The following is a 12,923-nucleotide window of genomic DNA, read 5'->3' as shown; positions in this document are numbered from 1 at the left end:
TGCCGGCTCTTTGAAAGAGCTCGCCAATTAGTCCCACTCCCCTGCTCTTTCCCCATCGCCCTGTAAATGTTTTCCCTTCACGTGTTTATCCAATTCCCCATTGAACGTTATTATTGACTCTGCTCGCACCGCCCTTTCAGGCAGCACATTCCAGATCACAACTCGCTGCGTAAATAAAATTCTCCTCACCTCGCCTCTGGTTCTTTTGTCAATGACCTTATATCTGTGTCCTCTGGTTACCAACCCTCCTGCCACTGGAAACAGTTTCCCCTTATAAGCTACAGCTATACAAAGTCCTGGTTAGGTCCCATCTGGAGCACTGTGTACAGTTCTGGGCACCGCACCTCAGAAAGGATATATTGGCCTTGGAAGGAGTGCAGAACAGATTCACCAGAATGTTACCCAGGCTCCAAGGGTTAGATTATGAGGAGAGATTACATAAACTAGGCTTGTGTTCCCTGGAATCTAGAAGGTTAAGGAGTGATTGAAGATTTTAGGATTTTGAAAGGATTTGGTAGAGTAGATAGAGAGAAACTTTTTCCGTCGGTGGGGGAGTCGAGGACAAGGGGACAGCACCTTAAAATCAGAGCCAGGCCATTCAGGAGAGAAGTTGGGAAACTCTGCTTCACACAAAGGGTGGGAGAAGTGTGGAACACTCTCCCACAGAAAGCAGTCGATGCCAGCTCAATTAATCATTTTAAATCCGAGAGCGATAGATTTTTGCTAGACAAGGGAGCAAAGGGATATGGAGCCAAGGCAGGTGGGTGGTGTTAAGACACAGATCGGCCACGATCTCATTGAATGGCGGAACAGGCCGGAGGGGCTGAATGGCCTCCTCCTGTTCCCATGCTCCTATTTACTCTATCAAAACCCTTCCTGTTTTGACACCTCTATTAAATCTCCGCTGCACCTTCTCTGCTCCAAGGAGAACAATCCCAGCTTCTCCAGTCTCTCCACATAACTGAAATCCTCTGTGTATTTGTCGTGGGGCAGCAGGCTATAGCAAACAGCTTTCTTAAGAACATAAGAAATAGGAGCAGGAGCAGGCCATTCGGCCTTTTGAGCCTGCTCCGCCATTCAGTAAGATCATGGCTGATCTTCTACCTCAACTCCACATTCCCGCCCGATCCCCATATTCCTTGATTCCCCATGAGTCCAAAAATCTATCTGTCTCAGCCTTGATTATACTCAATGACTGAGCCTCCACAGCCCTCTGGGGCAGAGAATTCCAAAGATTCACCACCCTCTGAGTGAAGAAATTTCTCCTCATCTCAGTCCTAAATGGCCGACCCCTTATTCTGAGACTGTGACCCCTGGTTCTAGACTCCCCAGCCAGGGGAATCAGTCTCCCAGCATCTACCCTGTCAAGCCGTGTAAGAATTGTAGATGTTTCAATGAGATCACCTCTCATCTTCGAAGTTTTAGGGAATATAGGCCTGGTCTCCTCAATCTCTCCTCATAGGACAATCCCCCCATCCCAGGAATCAGTCTGGTGAACCTTCGTTGCTCTCCCTCTAAGGCAAGTATATCCTTCCTTAGGTAAGGAGACCAAAACTGTACACAATACTCCAGGTGTGGTCTCACCAAGGCCCTATATAATTGCAGTAAGACTTCTTTACTCTTATACTCCAACCCTTTTGTAATAAAGATGAACATACCATTTACTTTCCTAATTGCTTGCTGCACCTGCGTGTTAAGATGAGAAATGATAAAGGCAAGAAGTCACTTGTGGGAGTGGTGTACAGGCCCCCTAAACAGTAACCACACGGTAGGATGGAGTATAAAGGAAGAAATAATGGGAGCTTGTCAGAAAGGTATGGCAATAATCATGGGGGATTTTAATCTACATATAGACTGGAAAAATCAGATGGGCAATGGTAGCCTAGATGAGGAGTTCATAGAATCATTTTGGGATAGTTTCTTATAACAGCACGTTCTGGAGCCAACCAGAGAGCAGGCTATGCTAGACCTGGTATTGTGCAATGAGATAGGATTAATTAATGACCTCATTGCGAAGGTGCCCCTAGGTAGCAGCGATCATAATATGATTGAATTTTACATTCAGTTTGAGGGAGAGATGAGTGGGTCCCAGACTAGCATTTTAAACTTAAATAAGGGCAATTATGAGGGCATGAAAGCAGAGCTAGCTAAAGTGAACTGGCAAATTAGGTTAAGGGATAGGTCAATAGAGTTGCAGTGGCAGACATTTAAAGGAATATTTCAGAATACACAGAATATATACATTCCAACGAGAAAGAAAAATTCCAAGAGGAGGACCCACCATCCGTGGTTAGCTAAAAAAGTTAAAGATAGTATCAAACTTAAAGAAAAAGCATATAATTGTCCAAAGATGGGTGGCAGGTCAGAAGATTGGCCAGAATATAAAAAACAGCAAAGAATGACTAAAAGATTAATAAGGAGAGAAAAATTAGAGTACCAGAGAAAGCTAGCTAGAAATATAAAAACAGATAGTAAAAGTTTCTATAGATATTTTAAAAAGAAAAGAGTTAAGAAAGTGAGTGTTGGTCCTATAGAAAGTGAGTCTGGGGAATTAATAATGGAAAATAAGGAGATGGCAGTTGAATTGAACAGGTATTTTGCATCAGTCTTCACTATAGAGGATTCAAGTAACATCCCAGAAATAGCTGTAAATCAGGAAATGGAAGGGAGGGAGGAAACAGAAAGCAGGAAACTACAGGCCAGTTAGCTTAACATCTGTCATCGGGAAGATGTTAGCAGCTATTATTAAAGACGTTATAGCAGGGCACTTGGAAAAGTTCAAGGTAATCAGGCAGAGTCAACATGGTTTTGTGAAAGGGAAATCATGTTTAACCAATTTATTGGAGTTCTTTGAGGAAGTAACATGTGCTGTGGATAAAGGGGAACCGGTGGATGTACTGTACTTAGATTTGCATAATGCATTTGATAAGGTGCCACATCAAAGGTTATTGCAGTAAATAAAAGCTCATGGTGTAGGGGGTAACATATTGGCATGGATAGAAGATTGGCTAGCTAACAGGAAACAGAGACTAGGCATAAATGGGTCATTTTCTGGTTGCCAAGATGTAACGAGTGGTGTGCCACAGGGATCAGTGCTGCAGCCTCAACTTTTTACAATTTATGTAAATGACTTGGATGAAGAGACCGAAGGTATGGTTGCTAAATTTGCTGATGACACAAAGATAGGTAGGAAAGTAAATTGTGAAGAGGACATAAGGAGGCTACAAAGGGATATAGATAAGTTAAGAGAGTGGGCAAAGATCTGGCAAATGGAGTATAATGTGGGAAAATGTGAAATTGTCCATTTTGCCAGGAAGAATAAAAAAGAAGCATATTATCTAAATGGTGAGAGATTGCGTTGATCTGAGGTGCAGAGGGATCTGGGGGTCCTAATGCATGAACCGCAAAAGGTTAGTATTCAGGTACAGCAAGTAATTAGGAAAGCTAATAGAATGTTATCATTTATTGCGAGGGGAATTGAATATAAAAGTAGGGAGGTTATGCTTCAGTTCTACAGGGCATTGGTGAGACCACATCTGGAGTACTGTGTACAGTATTGGTCTCCTTATTTAAGGAAGGATGTAAATGCGTTGGAAGCAGTTCAGAGAAGGTTTACTAGACTAACATCTGGAATGGGCGGGTTGTCTTATGAGGAAAGGTTGGACAGGCTAGGCTTGTATCCGCTGGAGTTTAGAAGAGTAAGAGGTGACTTGATTGAAACTTAGAAACATAGAAGATAGGAGCAGGAGCAGGCCATTCGGCCCCTCGAGCATGCTCCGCCATTCAATGAGATCATGGCTGATCATCCAAATTCAGTACCCTGTTTCTGCCTTCTCTCCATATCCCTTGATCCCTTTAGCCTTAAGAAATATATCTAACTCCTTCTTGAATATATTTGATGAATTGGCCTCAACTGCCTTCTGTGGTAGAGAATTCCGCAGGTTCACCACTCTCTGGGTGAAGAAATTCTTTCTCATCTCTGTCCTAAATGGCTTACCCCTTATCTTTAGACTGTGATCCCTGGTCCTGGACTCCCCCACCATCGGGAACATCTTTCCTTCATTTAGTCTGTCTAGTCCTGTTAGAATTTTATAAGTTTCAATGAGATCCCCTCTCATTTTTCTAAACTCCAGCGAGTATAAGCCCAATCGACCCAATCTCTCCTCATACGTCATTCCTGCCATCCCAGGTATCAGTCTGGTGAATCCTCGCTGCACTCCCTCCATGGCAAGAACATCCTTCCTCAGATGAGGCGACCAAAACTGCACACAATACTCAAGATGTGGTCTCACCAAAGCCCTGTACAACTGCAGCAAGACATCCTTGTTCCTGTACTCAAACCCTCTCGCTACGAAGGCCAACATACCATTTGCCTTCTTAACCGCCTGCTGCACCTGCATGCTTACCTTCAGCGACTGGTGCACAAGGACACCCAGGTCTCATTGCACTTCCCCTTCTCCCAATCTATTGCCATTCAGATAATAATCTGCCTTCCTGTTTTTGACACCAAAGTGGATAACCTCGCATTTATCCACGTTATACTGCATCTGCCATGCTTCTGCCCCAATCACCCAAATTGTCCAAATCATTCCTCTTGTGGGAGAATCTAGAACTAGGGGTCACTGTTTAAAAATAAGGGGTCGCCCATTTAAGACTGAGATGAGGAGAATTTTTTTTCTCACAGAGTGTCACGAGTCTTTGGAACTCTCTTCCTCAGAGGGCGGTGGAAGCAGAGTCTTTGAATCTTTTTAAGGCAGAGGTAGATAGATTCTTGATAAGCAAGGGGGGGGAAAGGTTATTGGGGTAGGCGGGAATGTGGAGTAATCAGATCAGCCATGATCTTATTGAATGGCGGAGCAGGCTTGAAGGGCCGAGTGGCCTACTCCTGCTCCTAATTTGTACGTATGTATGTAAAACAGAGAGTAGTGGTAAACGGTTCTTTTTCAGACTGGAGGAAGGTACACAGTGGTGTTCCCCAGGGGTCGGTTCTAGCACCACTGCTTTTCTTGATATACATTAATGACTTGGATGTGTGTGTACAGGGCACAATTTGAAAATCTGCAGATGATACAAAACTTGGAAGTATAGTGAACAGTGAGGAGGAGAGATAGACTTCAGGAAGACATAAGCAGGCTGCTGGAATGGGTGGACACGTGGCAGATGAAATTTAACGCAGAAAAGTGCAAAGTGATGCGTTCTGGTAGAAAGAATGAGGAGAGGAAATATAAACTAAATTGTACAATCCTAAAGAGGGTAGACAAACAGAGAGACCTGGGGGTATGTGTGCACAAATCGATGAAGGTGGCAGGGCAGGTTGAGAAAGCGATTAAAAAGGCTTATGGGATCCTGGGCTTCATAAATAGAGGCATAAAGTACAAAAGTGTGGAAATTATGATGAACCTGTATAAAACACTGGTTCAGCCCCAACTGGAGTACTGTGTCCAATTCTGGGCACCACACTTTAGGAAGAATGTGAAGGCCTTAGAGAAGGTGCAGTAAAGATTTACGAGAATGATTCCAGGAATGAGTTACGTGAATAGACTGGAGAAGCTGGGGTTGCTCTGGAGCAGAGAAGATTGAGAGGAGATTTGATAGAGGTGTTCAAAATCATTAGTGGTCTGGACAGGGTAGATAGAGAGAAACTGTTCCCATTGACAGAAGGGTCGAGAACCAGAGGACACAGACTTAATGTGATTGACAAAAGGACCAAATGCGACATGAGGGAAAACCTTTTTACGCAGCGATTGGTTAGGATCTAGAATGCACTGCCTGAAAGGATGGTGGAGGCAGATTCAATCACGGCTTTCAAAAGGGAATTGGAGAAGTATCTGAAGGAAAAAAAATTGCAGGGCTACGGGGAAAGGGCGGGGGAGTGGGACTAGCTGAGAGTCGGCATGGGCTCGATGGGCTGAATGGCTGCCTTCCATGCTATAACCATTCTATGATTCTATCCTACAACATTCTCCCTCTTACCCCTTTCTACACTCCTTTTACAGGGTTTTAGAAATGGAGCATTTATAGACAGGAAGCTCAGACCAAACATCACGTCAGGGTCAGACAGAGTCGCTTGATTCATCAGGACCTGAATATCATCGGCCTTTGCACAGGGAAGGAGAGAGCAGCGATCGCAGCGCGGACAAACCGCACACGTGTTCCGTGTGTGGACTCGGATTCAGCCGATCGTCCAATCTGCAGAGGCACAAGCGCAGCCACGCCAGGGAGAGACTGTGTAAATGTGGTGAGTGCGGGAAGGGATTCAGTAACCCCTCGAGGCTGGAGATTCACCGGCACAGTCACACCGGGGAGAAGCCGTTCACCTGCATGTTGTGCGGGAAGGGATTCACTCGCTCCTCCCGCCTGCTGACACACCAGTGAGTCCACACCGGGGAGAGGGAGTTCACCTGCACCGTGTGTGGGAAGGGATTCTCTTGGTCCTCCAGCCTGCTGACGTACCAGCGAGTCCACTCTGGGGAGAGGCCATTCACCTGCACCGTGTGTGGGAAGGGATTCACTCGCTCCTCCTGCCTGCTGACACACCAGCATGTCCACACCGGGGAGAGGTCGTTCACCTGCACCGTGTGTGGGAAGGGATTCACTCGCTCCTCCCGCCTGCTAACACACCAGCAAGTCCACGCCTGATGGGAGTGGTTCGATTCTGCTGCATTTAAAACACATCCAGGACTGAGCGATCTTTACTCTGGTGGTTGGGGTCTGCTCATACTGATGTGAATGGCCCACTCGAGCTGGGCTGGAGCTTAATATTTTGCATATTTGTCAAGTAAATAAGCTTTGTTTCCAACATACAGTGTGTCGAGTCCTTGATATCTGTAAGACGAGGGCTGACTTATGACTGTCGGGGGCGGTGGGGGGGCTGCAGCGGCCCTTTAAGAACTGCTGTCCTTGATCCTCCCTCTTAATTCAGGGAATCTCAGCTGAAATTATTTTGCAATAACATAATTAACTTTCAACGACAATCTCAAATTAACCTTTGACACAATTTGGGGTCAGATAGGACCCACAAGTCCTGACTAATCCTGGCTGGCAGTGTTTACCGACCTGTGTAGAAGACACAATGGGACCTTCCATTCACCCACCAGAAAGGGCGGGGAACTCCCGCTGGATGAGCGAGCGTCCCCACATTTTTCAGGTACAATGATCCCCTGGGAACGTGAATGAAGACAGATCCAGTAAGTGGTGTGGGAGTCACTGACCTACATTGGCTCCCGGTTAATAATTCTCATCCTGGTTTCCAAATCCCTCCATGGCCTCCTCACCCCTCTCTATCTCTGTAATCTCCTCCAGCTCTACACCCCTCTGCCATATCTGTGCTCCTCCAATTCTGGCCCCTTGCCCAATTTCCATCGCTCCACCATTGGCAGCTGGGCCTTCAGCTGCCTGGGCCCTGAGCTCTGGAATTCCCTGCCAAAACCGCTCTGCCTCTCTCTCTCTCTCTCTCCTCCTTTAGACCTTCATTAAAACCTTCCTCTTTGACCAAGCCTTTTGGTCGCCTGCCCTGATATCTATGCTCGGTGTCAGATTTTGTTTGGTGATGCTCCTCTGAGTTAGGACTTGGGAGGTTTTACTGTATATAAGGCACTATATAAAGACAAGCTGTTGTTGTTGGAGATGGAAATGCAGAATGTTAGAGTCATAGGCCCAGAAATTTGAGTCGGAGGCTTCCTGTGGGTGCAAGCCTCCGACCTGCACTTACCTTACGTGCCGGTCGTTGAGCTGTGGGCCCGCGTGGGATTCCGATCCTGGGCCTGCTCCAACTGCCGGTGTGCAGTGCTTGCGTATCCCAGGGGCGCAGTTAGTTCATAGCGTCCCCTGGGATTACGTGGGCCACGGAGAGCCAATGGTAGCAGGGATTCTGTATTCATAGATTTGACAGGAAGACCTGTCAAATCTATGAATACAATTCAGCCCCAAAACATCACTAAAACTTCAAATACATTTTTTTTTAAATCACATTTTTAAAATAACTATAAATTACATGAAAATTTTTGAAAAAATTAATTACACTTTCTAACGGGGCGAAAAATAAACTTACCTTTCTTTAAAGTATTTAAAAATAATAAACCTGTGGAAAAAATGTTTTAATGTTACTTAATTCACCACTTACCTTGTTAAAAGCAGGCCTTGCGACTGCTTTTTATAAGCGTAGCTCCTGGAGACTTACACTCCCGGAGAAACCTGCAAAAAAAAGGAAGTTCCAGACGTACGCGCTGCTTCTCCAGTGCACACGTTCGACCTGTGAACCCCTTCCTTTAAGGGAACAGAAATTCCGGTTTCCCGCGCATGCGCAATGCATGCACGAAACCGGCACTTTTGTTGCGCCTACGCGTGAGGACCCAGCGCGTACTCACCCGTGGGGACCCAAAGTTCTGGCCCATAGAGTCATAGAGTTATACAGCACAGAAAGAGTCCCTTCGGCCCATCGTGTCCGCGCCGGCCATCAAGCCCAGTCTATTCTAATCCCATTTTCCAGCATTTGGTCCGTAGCCTTGTATGCTATGGCGTTTCAAGTGCTCATCTAAATGCTTCTTGAATGTTGTGAGTGTTCCTGCCTCTACCACCCTTTCAGGCAGTGAGTTCCAGATTCCAACCACCCTCTGGGTGAAAAAGTTTTTCCTCAAACCCCTCTAAGCCTCCTGCCCCTTACCTTGAAACTATACCCCCTGGTTATTGACCCCTCTACTTAAGGGGATAAGTTCCTTTCTATCTATCGCCTGTCATTTTAATTCACCGCTCCATTCCCACTCGGACCTCACCGTCCTTGGCCTCTTGTATTGTTCCATGGAAGCTTAACGTAAACTCGAGGAACAGCAACTCATCTTCTGATTAGGCAATTTGCAGCCTTCCGGACTCAATAGCGAGTTCAACAATTTCAGATCATAACCTCGGCCCCTATTACTTTTTCACTTGTAATTTTTTCCACCCCTTTGTTTTGGGTCTTCCCCCCACCCCTTTCCTTTTGTTTCTCTCTCCCACCTGGCAGCTGTCTCTTACCTGCCAGTACACTTCACACCTAATCTCAGCTGTCTTTTGTCTCCACTGGCCTATTACCATCTCGTCTGGCTTCTAATACCTTTTATTGTCTCTTTTACTTCTTTTGTTCGATCGCAGCCCTGCCTTCGATCTATTTTCTTTTCTTTCCAGTTTCGAAGAAGGGTTTCAACCCGAAACGTCAACTCACATTTCTCTCCACGGATGTTGCCTGACCTGCTGAGTTTTTCCAGCATTTTCTGTTGTTATTCCTTTCTATCTACCCTATCTATGCCCCTCATAATTTTGTACACCTCAATCAGGTCCCCCTCAGCCTTCTCTGCTCTAAGGAAAACAACCCCAGCCTGTCCAGTCTCTCCTCATAGCTGAAGCATTCCAGCCCAGGTAACATCCTGGTGAATCTCTGCACCCTCTCCAATGCAATCACATCCTTCCTATAGTGTGGTGACCAGAACTGCACACGGTATTCCAGCTGTGGCCTAACTAGCGTTTTGTACAGCTCCATCATAACCGCCCTGCTCTTATATTCTAAGCCTTGACTAATGAAGGCAAGTGTCCCATATGCATGTTCAACCACCTTATCTACCTGTCCTGCTGCCTTCAGGGATCTATGTACATGCACACCAAGGTCCCTCTGATCCTCTGTCCTTCCTAGGATCCTACCATTCATTGTGTATTCCCTTGCCTTGTTAGTTCTCCCAAAATGCATCACCTCACACTTTTCAGGGTTAAATTCCATTTGCCACTGTTCTGCCCATCTGACCAACCCATCTATATCGTCCTGTAGCCTGAGGCTTCCCTCTGCGCTATTTATCACTCCACCAATTTTTGTGTCATCTGCGAACTTACTGATCATACCTGCTACATTCATATCTAAATCATTAATGTACACTACAAACAGCAAGGGACCCAGCACCGATCCAGCATTTGTAATAAGGTGAAGCATTCGTAATAAGGTGGATGAATTAGCTGCGCAAATAAATGTAAACGGATATGATATAATTGGGATTACGGAGACATGGCTCCAGGATGGCCAACTCTGGGAATTCAACATCCAGGAGTATTCAATATTCAGGAAGGACAGAAAAAAAGGGAAAGGAGGTGGGGTAGCATTGCTAGTTAAAGAGGATATTAACACAATAGTAAGGAAGGATATTAGCTCTGATGATGTGGAATCTGTATGGGCAGAGCTGAGAAATACCAAGGGACAGAAAACGTTAGTGGGAGTTGTATACAGACCCCCAAACAGTAATGCTGAGGTTGGAGATGGCATTAAACAGGAAATTAGAGACACGTGCAATAAGGGCACAGCAGTTATCATGGGTAACTTTAATTTACATATAGATTGGGCTAACCAAATTAGTAACAATACTGTGGAGGAGGAATTCCTAGAGTGTATACGGGATGGTTTCCTGGACCAATATGTCGAGGAACCAACTAGAGATCGGGCCATCTTAGACTGGGTATTATGTAATGAGAAAGGATTAATTAGCAATCTTGTGCAAGGTCCCTTGGGGAAGAGCGATCATAATATGATAGAATTCTTCATTAAAATGGAGAGTGAAGTAGTTGACTCAGAGACTGGGGTCCTGAATTTAAATAAAGGAAATTTTGATGGTATGAGGCACGAGTTGGCTAGGATGGATTGGGGAATGTTACTTAAAGGGTTGATGGTGGATAGGCAATGGCAAACATTTAAAGATCGCATGGATGAACTACAGAATTTGTTCATCCCAGTTTGGCATAAAAAAAAAGGTGACTCAACCGTGGCTAACAAGGGAAATTAGGGATAGCATAAGATCCAAGGAGCGGACATATAATTTGGCCAGAAAAAGCAGTAAACCTGAGGATTGGAAGAAGTTTAGGATTCAGCAATGGAGGACAAAGGGATTAATTAAGAAGGGGAAAATAGATCATGAGAGTAAGCTTTCAGGGAACATAAAAACTGGCTGTAAAAGCTTCTATAGATATGGGAAGATAAAAAGATTGGTGAAGTCAAGTGTAGGTCCCTTGCAGTCAGAATCAGGGGAATTTATAATGGGGAACAAAGAAAAGGCAGACCAATTAAATACATACTTTTGTTCTGTCTTCACAAAGGAGGACACAAATAACCTCCCAGAGATGTCGGGGAACATAGGGTCCAGTGAGAGGGAGGAACTGAATGAAATCAGTATTTGTAGGGAAATGGTGTTAGGAAAATTGATGGGATTGAAGGCTGATAAATCCCCAGGGCCTGATAATCTACATCCCAGGGTACTTAAGGAAGTGGCCCTAGAAATAGTAGATGCATTGCTGGTCATCTTCCAAAATTCTATGGACTCTGGAACAGTTCCCATGGATTGGAGGATAGCTAATGTAACCCCACTATTTAAAAAAGGTGGTAGAGAGAAAACAGGGAATTATAGACCGGTAAGCCTGACATCAGTAGTGGGGAAAATGCTAGAGTCCATTATAAAAGATGTAATAGCAGAGCACTTGGAAAACAGTGACAGGATCGGACAAAGTCAACATGGATTTATAAAAGGTAAATAACACCAAGTGGTGTTGGATGTCATGACATTTCATGACATCACGACGTCCACCACGCGTCACCCACCCACATCTCCCGTGATCTCTCTCCCTATTGGTCGGTGGACACGTCAATTCCGCCCGCTGCCCACAATCAGGTGCCCCTGCACTTCTTCAATGTAGTGCCACGGGATCTTTTACGTCCACCTGAAAGAGCAGACTGAGGCCTCGGTTTAACATCACATCCAAAAGACGGCACCTCTGACAGTGCAGCACTCCCTCAGTACTGGAGTGTCAACCTAGATTTTTATGCTCAAGACTCTGGACTGGGACTTGAACCCACGACCTTCTGACTCAGAGGTGAGAGTGCTGCCCACTGAGCTAAAGTGCCTGGAGTTAAGCCAGCTGGGATACTTGACATAGGATTACATCGGATATACGGCACAGAAACAGGCCATTCGGCCCAACCAGTCCATGCTGGTATTTATGCTCCACTCGAGCCTCCTCCCGTCTTTCCTCATCTAAATCTATCAGCATAACCCTCGATTCCCTTCTCCCTCATATGTTTGTCTAGCCTCCCCTTAAATACATCGATACTATTCGCTTCAACCACTCCCTGTGGCAGCGAGTTCCACATTCTCACCACTCTCTGGGTAAAGAAGTTTCTTCTGAATTTCCTATTGGATTTCTTGGTGACAATCTTATATTGATGGCCTCTAGTTATGCTCTTCTCCACAAGTGGAAACATTCTCTCTGTATCCACTCTATCAACATTTTTCATAATTTTAAAGACCTCTATTAGGTCACCCCTCAGCCTTCTGTTTTCAAGAGAAAAGAGACCCAGCCTGTTCATCCTTTCCTGATATGTATACCCTCGCATTTCTGGTATATCCTTGTAAATCTTCTCTGTACCCTCTCCAGTGCCTCTATATCCTTTTTATACGGCGACCAGAACTGTACACAGTACTCCAAGTGTGGTCTAACCAAGGTTCGATACAGGTTTAGCATAACTTCACTACTTTTCAATTCTATCCCTCGAGAAATAAACCTTAGTGCTTGGTTTGCTTTTTTTATGGCCTTGCTAACCTGTGTCACAACTTTTAGTAATTTGTGTATTTGTACTCCGAGATCCCTTTGTTCCTCCACCCCACCTAGACTCGCACCCTCCAAGTGATAAGTGACCTCCCCATTCTTCCTACCAAAATGTAATACCTCACATTAATCTGTTCAGCCTTGGTCACTCTGCAAAAACACTGAAATGTTTAATAATGAAATCAGGGAGTCAAAAAGCTCAGGTGAGGCAGTTTAAAAAGACAGTCCCTGACCAGAGATTGCTGGATGCTGACACTCGGTGCTCACGAGGATAGAATGTCCCATTCCCCAGGCACGGACATCCAGCACCTCGATCA

General features: G+C 45.2%; 1 pseudogene; it reads left to right on the top strand.

Annotated features, from left to right (window-relative positions):
- Positions 1–3,392: 3,392 nt before the first annotated feature.
- Positions 3,393–12,923, top strand: part of LOC147119075 (uncharacterized) — a 76,445-nt pseudogene continuing 66,914 nt past the window's right edge.

The sequence above is a fragment of the Somniosus microcephalus genome, chromosome 4, assembly GCF_052327205.1.
Source record: "Somniosus microcephalus isolate GS21.2 chromosome 4, FLI_Smic_1.0, whole genome shotgun sequence".
Lineage (NCBI taxonomy): Eukaryota > Metazoa > Chordata > Chondrichthyes > Squaliformes > Somniosidae > Somniosus > Somniosus microcephalus.
Note: the sequence above shows the minus strand (reverse complement) of the source record. Positions and strands in the feature narration are given on the sequence as shown.